This window comes from Microcaecilia unicolor, chromosome 5 (assembly GCF_901765095.1).
Source record: "Microcaecilia unicolor chromosome 5, aMicUni1.1, whole genome shotgun sequence".
In the NCBI taxonomy this organism is placed as follows: Eukaryota; Metazoa; Chordata; class Amphibia; order Gymnophiona; family Siphonopidae; genus Microcaecilia; species Microcaecilia unicolor.
The window spans coordinates 293,666,346-293,676,529 of NC_044035.1; the positions used below are offsets into that span (position 1 = coordinate 293,666,346).

The 10,184-nt window shown below is 42.8% G+C and overlaps 1 long non-coding RNA gene across 1 annotated transcript; it reads right to left on the minus strand.

Moving 5' to 3' along the window:
* Positions 1-2,327: 2,327 nt before the first annotated feature.
* Positions 2,328-8,776, minus strand: LOC115470087. The gene is made up of 3 exons (XR_003942119.1): positions 8,765-8,776; positions 5,215-5,222; positions 2,328-2,434 (listed from the first exon to the last, which is right to left on the minus strand). It is a non-coding gene; the product is annotated as an uncharacterized LOC115470087 (long non-coding RNA).
* Between the last annotated feature and the right edge of the window lie 1,408 nt (positions 8,777-10,184).

Here is a 10,184-nt window from a genome sequence, read left to right on the forward strand (position 1 = left end):
GCCTTCAGTGCTGTGTCCATGTTTGGAGACTGCATTTTCAGAAGGGCATTAATAAAGAAAAAGCAATTCAAAGGAGAAGCATCAAAATCATACATGGCCTGCTCAGTGAGCCATAGTTAGTGACTGAAAGGAAATGGGGTATATGCAGTGTTTTGTTTTTGTTTTTTAAATAAAAGCAGCAAGAAGAATTTAAAAAGTACTAGGTTGGGGGCAGCAGTGATTTCCATCTTTTATTTCATTTCCAATGGGAAAAATGAAGCAACCCTAAAAGTTTCCTGGAAGCAACCTGGCATGACCCAAAAGAAAATCACCACATATGATATATGTGAAATGAAACCTCTAAGTATCTGGCAGACATCTGTAGAGTACCCCAAGAGTTGCATATTCAAGCATATTTGGGAGACGATGTAAGAAGGTAAGTTTCAAAAACATCTCAGTTGGTAAGAGGGCTTTTATAATATTTTTAAACCTTTCAAAATTTTCTGATTGATGCTGGAGAAAGAAGGTCCCAAAAAACAACAAGGTAACCGGCTAACAAGATTCAATTTGGAAAAGAATCAGTGTCTCCAACACTACACTGCAGCTTTGGTTGGAGATGTTGATTTTACTAGTTGAGCAAGGTTGGTTTTTAGAACCAATTGGTATTTTGTATGCCCCTGAAGCAGCCCTTGACAAAACGTGGCCACATCGAGCATCTGTTTTTTAACAACCTGGGGCAAGTGTAGTGGATAAATAAATGAACTTTTCTTCATTTTCTTCATTTCTTTTCTTACTGTTCTTTTTCTTGATGCTGGAGAACATAGTAACATTAGTAACAGAGTAGATGACGGCAGAAAAAGACCTACACGGTCCATCCAGTCTGCCCAACAAGATAAACTCATATGTGTATACCTTACCTTGATTTGTAACTGCCATTTTCAGGGCACAGACAGTGGCGTAGCCAGGGGGGTGCCAGGGGAGCGGCTGCTCCCCCAAATGGAGTTCTGCCAGCTCCAGCGCCTATTTTTTTCTCAATGTGTTGCATTGAAAATGTGTGCCAGCACCGGCGGAAGTCCGCTTTCGCTCCCCCCGCGCCGTCATCCTGGCTCCGCTTCTGGGCACAGACCGTAGAAGTCTTGCCCAGCACTAGCCCTGCCTCCCCCCACTAGCTCTGCCACCTAATCTCGGCTAAGCTTCTGAGAATCCATTCCTTCTGAACAGGATTCCTTTATGTTTATCCCACGCATGTTTGAATTCTGTTACCGTTTTCATCTCCACCACCTCCCGCGGGAGAGCATTCCAAGTATCCACCACTCTCTCCATGAAAAAATACTTCCTGACATTTTTCTTGAGTCTACCCCCCACATGCTTACACATGCCTACAGCCTGTTGTATGTAGACTTTTACTTACAGCGAGCAGAGTCGTGACCCAGATGGCATTTGCCTTTTGAAAATTCAAGCATAAATGCGTAAATTAGCCCTGAAATATTGTCCATGCCAAAAATCAGGTGTAAATGAAAGGCACATAGGGGCCCTTTTACTAAACTGCAGTAAACATGTGGGTAGGTTTTCGACTGAAAATCCATCATCATTTAGGAGCATCTGAGGAAAGCCCAAAATTGGGTTAGTCTTTCCATAGGAGCTTCATTCTAGCTAATAGACATGGAGAGCACCATAAAAGTTATGGCTTTCTAGTCCTTTTGATGCAATTATATATACTTAATAGAATTTGTTTAGGGAACATTTATGTTTGAACACTTGAAGTAATTTATGATTTGCATAGTGTTGGTATCTTTTGAAATGGCCCAATGAAAGAAATCATATCTTATTCACTACTACTACTACTACTTATCATTTCTATAGCGTTACTAGACATATGCAGCGCTGTACACTTGAACATGAAGAGACAGACCCTGCTTGACAGAGCTTACAATCTAATTAGGACAGACAAACAGGACAAACAAGAGATAAAGGAATATTAAAGTGAGGATGATAAAATAAGGGTTCTGAACAAGTGAACAAGGGTTAGGAGTTAAACAAACAAACAAGAGATAAGGGAATATTAAAGTGAGGATGATAAAATAAGGGTTCTGAAAAAGTGAATAAGGGTTAGGAGTTAAAAGCAGTATCGAAAAGGTGGGCTTTTAGCTTAGATTTGAAAACGGCCAGAGATGGAGCTTGACGTACTGGCTCAGGAAGTCTATTTCAGGCATATGGTGCAGCAAGATAAAAGGAACAGAGTCTGGAGTTAGCAGTGAAGGTGTCTATTATTGGATGCTATGGGGGAGATTCTATATACAGCACCTAAAAACTCAGCACTGAAATCAGTTCCAATTAAGCATATTCTATCATTGGCGCCTGGAATTAGGTGCCAATTATAGAATAATCTTAGTTGATATTTCCGCGCCTAAAATTACGTGAATCCATTTACACCAATGAAAATGTGGTGTAAATCCTGGAGCATAGATTTACACAGACTGGGCCATATTCTATAACTGTGCTTGTATATTTCAGAACACTCATGAAATGCCCATAACCATGCCTCTTTTTGCCTGCATGTATTAGAAGTTCAGCACACTTCGTTACAGAATACGCTTAGTGAGTTGTGTGTGTAAATTCAAATCAGTGCCAATTAGTGCTCATTATTGCTTGTTAAGTGCATTATCAGTGCTCAGTAGCTTGTTAAGCTTGTTAAGTTACGCACATCGCTATAGAATCTGCACTGATTTCAGCGTGGATCTCTAGGGACGTTATATAGAATCTGGGGACATATGAGTGAATCTATGACTATCTAAGGGCATTTCACATTTTCAAAAAAAATGTTTTTTAATTTCTTATTATCGACTAGTATGCCATTGCTGCATTAGCTATCTATACTGGTTTTCTATTTTGTGAATGTCATATTAAATGATCAAGATGGAGCTTTAAGCACATGTGTATACTCAAGGCCTGCACATTCTCTCCCTCTGACTCTTCCCACCCCTCTATCAGGTAACTGGGCTATAGAAAATCCCACCTGGCCACAATATAGTTGGACATAAAGGCTAGAATCCCACTCCTACAGCAGTGCAATGCTTAGTTGAAAATGTAATAACCAACCAGGTACAATACAACACAATGGGCCCTGTTTATTAAGCCACATTATAGGCGGGTTAGCGTTTGTAATGCACATTAACTATGTATGCACGTTAACTATGTACATGCCTACAATATCCCTATAGGCACTTACACGGTTACCACACGCAATAATTATAGGTGTGTTAAAAACGCTAACGCACCTTAGTAAACAGGGCCCAATATTTTTTAAGTTTCTTCAAACAGAATGGAAAATTTAACATCATTTAAAAGATTATAAATCAGCAATCACAAACAAAAACATTCAGTATAAACATATCTACTTAATTTCAACTCACTGGAATAGCACAGTACCAGATTCAGACAGGGGTGGGATGTGGCATGCCTTGAGCACAAGCATGTTGACTATCTCTTTAATTCTGTATCCAAGATCTCCCATCTTCCAGTGTTCCTACTGCTGCCATGCCATCTCCAGAATTGTGCCACCTTAGGCAGATGCCTAATCCTCCAAGTGCTGGGCTGTCCCTGAAATGCATGCATTCAAGTAATTTTATCTACAGCAAACAGAGGCATTCCTGTCCAGTTTTCACATATATGCATATCATTGAAAATTTAAGTGTCTCTGCATAAGTTTAGTACACCACAACAAACAAGAAAAGTTCCCTATGATATGATCAAACAAGGTAGAGGTAGTAGGGAAGGGACATCCCTTCCCTACTACCTCTACCTTTTCTGCAAAATTGTACCCAGAAACATGGTGTGCTGCAAATAACAGCTATAAATGTAAGTGCATAGTTTTTTCTGGGGTGATGTGCTTCTGCTTTGAAAACCAAGCAGAGCCTATACAGAGAAAAGTACAGGTGTACTTTTTACCATAGGCGTAATTATAAAATTGCTTTCCAAATGCTTATATCTATCCAAAGTGCAATTAGCTTGCATAAGGATACAAGGATTGTGTAGAATGCAAAACATATCAAAATATGCATCACCAATACAGGATAAATAGGATCAGCAAAATAACAAGCTGGTAACCATTTATAACAATACTGAGATAACATTTATCTTTTGGTCAGACAGCATGTTAGGTGACATCTCCCAGACTCTTGCTCAGAAAAAAATTGGGATTCCAGCCAGTAGTTTATAGCAACAAAAATTCATTATCCATGACTGCAGAGCTTTCACTCAGGAGGCGTCTACAAGCTGATGACATCATATACAACTGTTTAGTGGTGGGAGTTTTATGATCACCCCCATTCTAGGTCAGCTGATAAATCTAACTGCTGGCTTGTACCCACAGAGGCTTATTAGGTATGATCAAGATGTTTATTTCTCTGCATACTTTTCATGTTAAATGATGTGTGCACTGAGACTTAAAGATCAGCCCCTGCATCCACACAGCTATTCTCAGATCTCACAGAGCAGGGCTATGTTAAAAGAGATAAAGACCACAGAAGTCTACTTCAAGGAGTTAAAGACATTTCACAGGCATATTCCTGTCATTTACAGGATTAAATAGAAATGGCTCCAAGTTATTGCTGCTCAGCAGCTTTTTCGATGGCAATAACATGTCCAATGTCCTCCAGTACTGTGCACTCTCTTTCTCTCTATGGACGGCTATCAGGCTTATTTTCAAAAGAGGACGCCCATCTTTCTACACAAATCAGAGATGGGCGTCCTTCTCCCAGGGTCGCCCAAATTGGCATAATCGAAAGCCGATTTTGGGCATCTCCAACTGCTCACCATCACGGGGATGACCAAAGTTCCCGGGGGCATGTTGGAGGCATAGCGAAGGCGGGACTTGGGTGTGCCTAACATATGGGTGTCCTTGACCCATAATCGAAAAAAGAAGGGCGTCCCTGACGAGCACTTGGATGACTTTACTTGGTCCTTTTTTTGTTACGACCAAGCCACGAAAAGGTGCCCGAACTGACCAGATGACCACCGGAGGGAATCGGGGATGACCTCCCCTTACTCCCCCAGTGGTCACTAACCCCCTCCCACCCTCAAAAAAATGTTTCAAAATATTTTTGACAGGCTCTATGCCAGCCTCAAATGTCATACTCAGGTACATCACAGCAGTATGCAGGTCCCTGGAGCAGTTTAAGTGGGTGCAGTGCACTTCAGGCAGACGGACACAGGCCCATTCCCCCCCCCCCCCACCTGTTATACTTGTGGTGGTAAATGTGAGCCCTCAAAAACCCACCACAAACCCACTGTACCCACATCTAGGTGCCCCCTTCACCTGTAAGGGCTATGGTAGTGGTGTACAGTTGTGGGGAGTGGGTTTGGGGGGGTTTGGGGGGCTCAGCCCACAAGGTAAGGGAGCTATATACCTGAGAGCTTTTTCTGAAGTCCACTGCAGTGCCCCTAGGGTGCCTAGTTGGTGTCCTGGCATGTCAGGGGGACCAGTGCACTACAAATGCTGGCTCCTCCCATGACCAAAGGGCTTGCATTTGGTCGTTTCTGAGATGGGCGTCCTTAGTTTCCATTATCGCCAAAAATCTGAAATGACCAAGTCTAAGGACAACCATCTCTAGGGATGACCTAAATGTCAAGATTTGGGCATCCCCGACTGTATTGTTGAAACGAAAGATAGACCCCCATCTTGTTTCAATAATATGGGTTTCCCCGCCCCTTCGCCAGGACGTCCTGCGAGGACGTCCTCAGGAAACCTTGGGCGCCCCTTTTGATTATGCTCCTCCACATGTTGTACTATATAACAGCATATTACAAGATGGGCATTTAATTAAGGTACTTACTGTAGCAGCTGTTCTCCCAGGACAGCTAGATATAACTTCCTCACATATGAATTATGTCATCCAATGGAACCTAACATAGTAAAAAGAGTAACAAAGCTCTCCTAACTTGTAGAACTTTCTAGCAAGAACTGCACTTGTGACCTCAATTCCCTTTTTAACTTTAAAGTTGGTAGAAGCCAAGTCCTGAGTATTATTAGGACTTATATCCTCTGTCCTTGAACACTTGCAACAGATAAGTACTTTTTTTTTCCGCCAAGGATAAGTAGAATAATAAGTCTTCACATAATGGAATCCCTAGCTACAAATTGTCTTTAAGAAAAAGGAGAAACAGAAATATAACAGAATGCCAATGGGCAATAAATTGGTTTTCTTGACAATAGGACTTTTGTATGTTTTTATGTTTTTCTTGTGAAACAAAGACAACTTTTAGGGGTGGAGTTGTATTCTAAATCTTGGCAAAGTTCCTCAAGATGGTCAAACCTACTGTTGCATCAGTAATCAATTTCTAAATAATAATGTGTTGTGACTGTGTAGACTGAAGTTCATATCTGAGCTTTGCAGACCTTAGGTAGGCCATCAACACTCCATAGACAACATAATCCCTGACATACCCCTTGAGATGGGTTCTTCTAGTCAATTAGCTAGTGAGGTTTGGCTATACCAATCCCAGGATTATTGTTGTCAAAGGAAGCAAAAAGCTGGGTGGAATTTCTAAAAGCTTTAGTCCACTCCATGTAAAAGGCAACAGCTTGTTTCCAATCCAAGGTGTGCAAGGCAGTTTCACCATTGTGGGCATGAAGCCCAAGAAGGATGTTAAAAGGATGATTAACTAGTTAAGGCAGAAATCTGACACCACTCTAGACAGGAACTCGGGATGCTTGCACAAAATGCCCTATTGTTGAACAACTTTGTTTAGAGTGAATCAATCACTAAGACCAGAAGGCCTGATCTCACCAGAAATGGGACCTTCCAGGTCAGGTACTTTAGCTCCCAGAAGTCCAGTTGCTCAAAGAGAGCTTTCATCAACTGGGTCAAAACTACACTGAGGTACCAATATATAAAGGGAAAGGGAAATGGGTCTTGATATACCACCTTTCTGAGGTTTTTCCAACTACATTCAAAGCGGTTTACATATATATTTTGTACCAGGGGCAATGGAGGGTTAAGTGACTTGCCCAGAGTCACAAGGAGCTGCAGTGGGAATTGAACTCAGTTCCCTAGGATCAAAGTCCACTGCACTAACTACTAGGCTACTCCTAGGGAGAATTGATAGGAAATTTCAATAGAAGCAAGTTCTTCATAAAACCAATAACCAATAGAGATAGGCTTACCTCTATATGGAAGTGATAAGTGCCAATCACAGTGAGGTGAACCATTACTGAATTGGTTTTTAAACCTGACTCTGATAAATGTAGAAGGTGTTAAATCAATTTTTTTGTATGGGCCAGGAAAAAGTGTCTAGGGTCTGTCCATCATACCACACTGCAATCCTTTTCATTTAAAACAATATTACCTTCTTGTAGAGCGTCTCCTAGAAGCCAGAAAGATTTAGACAGGATAAAAATTGGACTGCAGACCCTTTGATGCCTCAGCATTGGTTCTATGCCTTTAGTTTCCAGTATCAGTTGTACTTCATTCTGCACCAGTATGCAGCCATTGTCAATTCAAGGATTCAGTCCAGATAGTGATTCAGTAGTTTCTGGATCCTTCACTTTCTCAGTGCCAACAATGGACAGGACACAGGAGGAGTAGTGATATCTTCCTGGGTTCCTTGAGTATCAGTAGTCTGACATCAAACTCATGGAGACTATTACATCTCACCAGAAGTTGAAGAGAATGGTAGATCCTCTCTGTAGTGATGCTTCCAGGAAATGGGTGCTGTCAAAATTTCATTGCTCCCAGCGTAATGCTATGATGAAGAACATTGTCGATGCTTCTTCACCTTCCTTTAGTGTTCAGTGAAGATATTCATCAATGCTGGTGTCAAAGAGATATGGAGGGGCATTTTTGAAATGATGTCATTCGATTTTGGACATTTTGTTGAAAATGTTGAAAAACCAAGTGGCAGAGAAATTTTTGAACTTCTGTCTTTTTGTTTCAAAAATGGCCATTTGATAGATGCTTTTGTACTCAGTGCATCTATCTTTTTGACCATTAAAAAAAAAATCCAAGGGAAAAATGCACAAAAACAAGCCATTAGGATGTAAGGGGAGGGGCAGCATTCTTAGACTTAGTTAACCTGCCACACAGACATCCCAGTAGAAAAGTGGGGCACCCTAGGGGGCACTGCAGTGAACTTCACATAAAAGGTCCCAGGTACACATCTCACTGTTACCCCTTTATATTGTATGGTGAGCCCTCCAAAACCCACCAAAAACCTGCTGCACCCAACTGTACATCACAATAGCCCTTATGGCTGCAGGTGTCACCTTTATGTGGGTACAGTAGGTTTTTTGTGGGTTTTAGAGAGCTCACACTTTCACCACAAGTGTAACAGAGTAGAATATGGGCCTGGGGTCCCTTCTCCAACTGCCCTGCACTGACCACTAGGCTACTCCAGGGACCTGCTTGATGTTCTAATAGAGCTGGCCATAACATCTGAAGCTATCACAGAGGCTGGTATGCACTGTTTCTTTCACATCTTTGGGGGGGGGGGTGAGGAGAGTAACCACTGGGGGAGTAAGGGTGCATGCCTTAATCCCTCCAGTGGTCTTGTAGGGCACCTTTTTTTTGACTTAGTTGTGATTAAAACAGGTCTAGACCAAAACGTTTAACTTTTAGGCTGAGCATTTTTGCTTTGTTCCATTATGGCAGAAAAACATTCAGTTTTTGGAAATGCCCAAACCCTGCCCCTAACACACCCCTGACATGCCCCTTTGTGATATGGATGCATCAGGGGCGTAGCCAGACCTCAGCAGGAGGGGGGTCCAGAGCCCAAAGTGGGGGGTCACATTTTAGGCCACCTCCCCCTGGCGCCGCTGCCCCCCCCCCCCCACTGCCCGCCACCACCGCCGCAAGGTACCTTTGCTAGTGGAGGTCCCCAACCCCTGCTATCTGAAGCATTTATCTGTACCGCGCTGGTCTCGCACTTGCTTCCTCTCCTGTTTTCAGCGCACCGTGCACTGCACGTTCATTTTAATGAAACTGAGCATGCGAGAGCTCATCTTTTCTTCCTCCTAGTGAATTCCATTAACCACCACCCACAGGAGCAATGCTGATCAGAGGGGGGGGGATATGGACTACAGTGTGTAAATGCAGAACAGGTCAAGATAGGGACACAGAGGAGAGATTTTGACAATAAGGGAGTTTAAGGACACTGAGAGTGCAGATGCTGAACATGAAAGGAGTGAGGGATAGGGACAGGGATACAGAGGGAAGTTGCTAGACAGGACAGATATAGACATAGAGGGAAGATGGATGGTGGACTTGGAGGGAGAAGAAATGTAAAATGAATAGGAGATCCTGCAACGACAGGAAAAAAATACAAAAGCAGAAAAGAGACACTGGGACTAAAAGGAATAGAAAAATAAAATACTCAAACAACAAAGGTAGAAAAAAATATCTTATTCTGAATTTATTAAATGGAATATGTCAGCTTTTAGAAATGCACATCTCTGGTATTTTGCATTTCAGTTTCTATTTCTCTGTTATTGTTGTGTGCAGAGTCTGACATTCCATGGTTTCCAGTTCAGGTTTTTGTCTTCATATCTCTTTTACTGATGTGTGGTTCCTTGTTTCATATTTGTCAAGGGTATGCCTGGGTTTTGCATTTGTGATTAGACTGTGGTATTCTACTAGCACAGGGGTGGGCAACCTACAGCTCGCTGGCCATATGTGACCTGTCCTTAAATTTTATATGGCCTGGGAAGGCATCACAACCTTCCACTTCACCCTCGCCCACAAGCTTCTTACCTCCCTCACTCCAGGTGGCAAATCCCATAATAGGCATCATATGGCCGTCCAGCATGGAGCCTTGAGCATCTGCTTATGCTCAAGATCTGCTGCCATCTGCTCCTCTGAAACTGGAAGTTCAGAGGAGGCAGAGGCTGGCAGGCCTTGACTATGTGCCTTGTAATGTCTATTCTGGATTTGCTGCCCCAAGAGAGGGAGGTAAGAAGCTCATGGGTGATAGGATGGAGGGTAGGAGAAAGGGGGTGGGCAGTGATAGTGAGGTAAGGAATGAGAGCGATGCTAGACATTGGAGGGGAGAATAGGAAGGAGAGAGATGCAGGAGACCATGAGGGCATGGAAGAGAGATAGGCAGTGGCGTACCAAGGGGGGGGCGGTGGGTGCGGTCCGCCCCGGGTGCACACCGCTGGGGGGTTGCCGTGGCGCGCCTGTCGCCCTGTCTCTGAGTTCGAATGTGTTCAC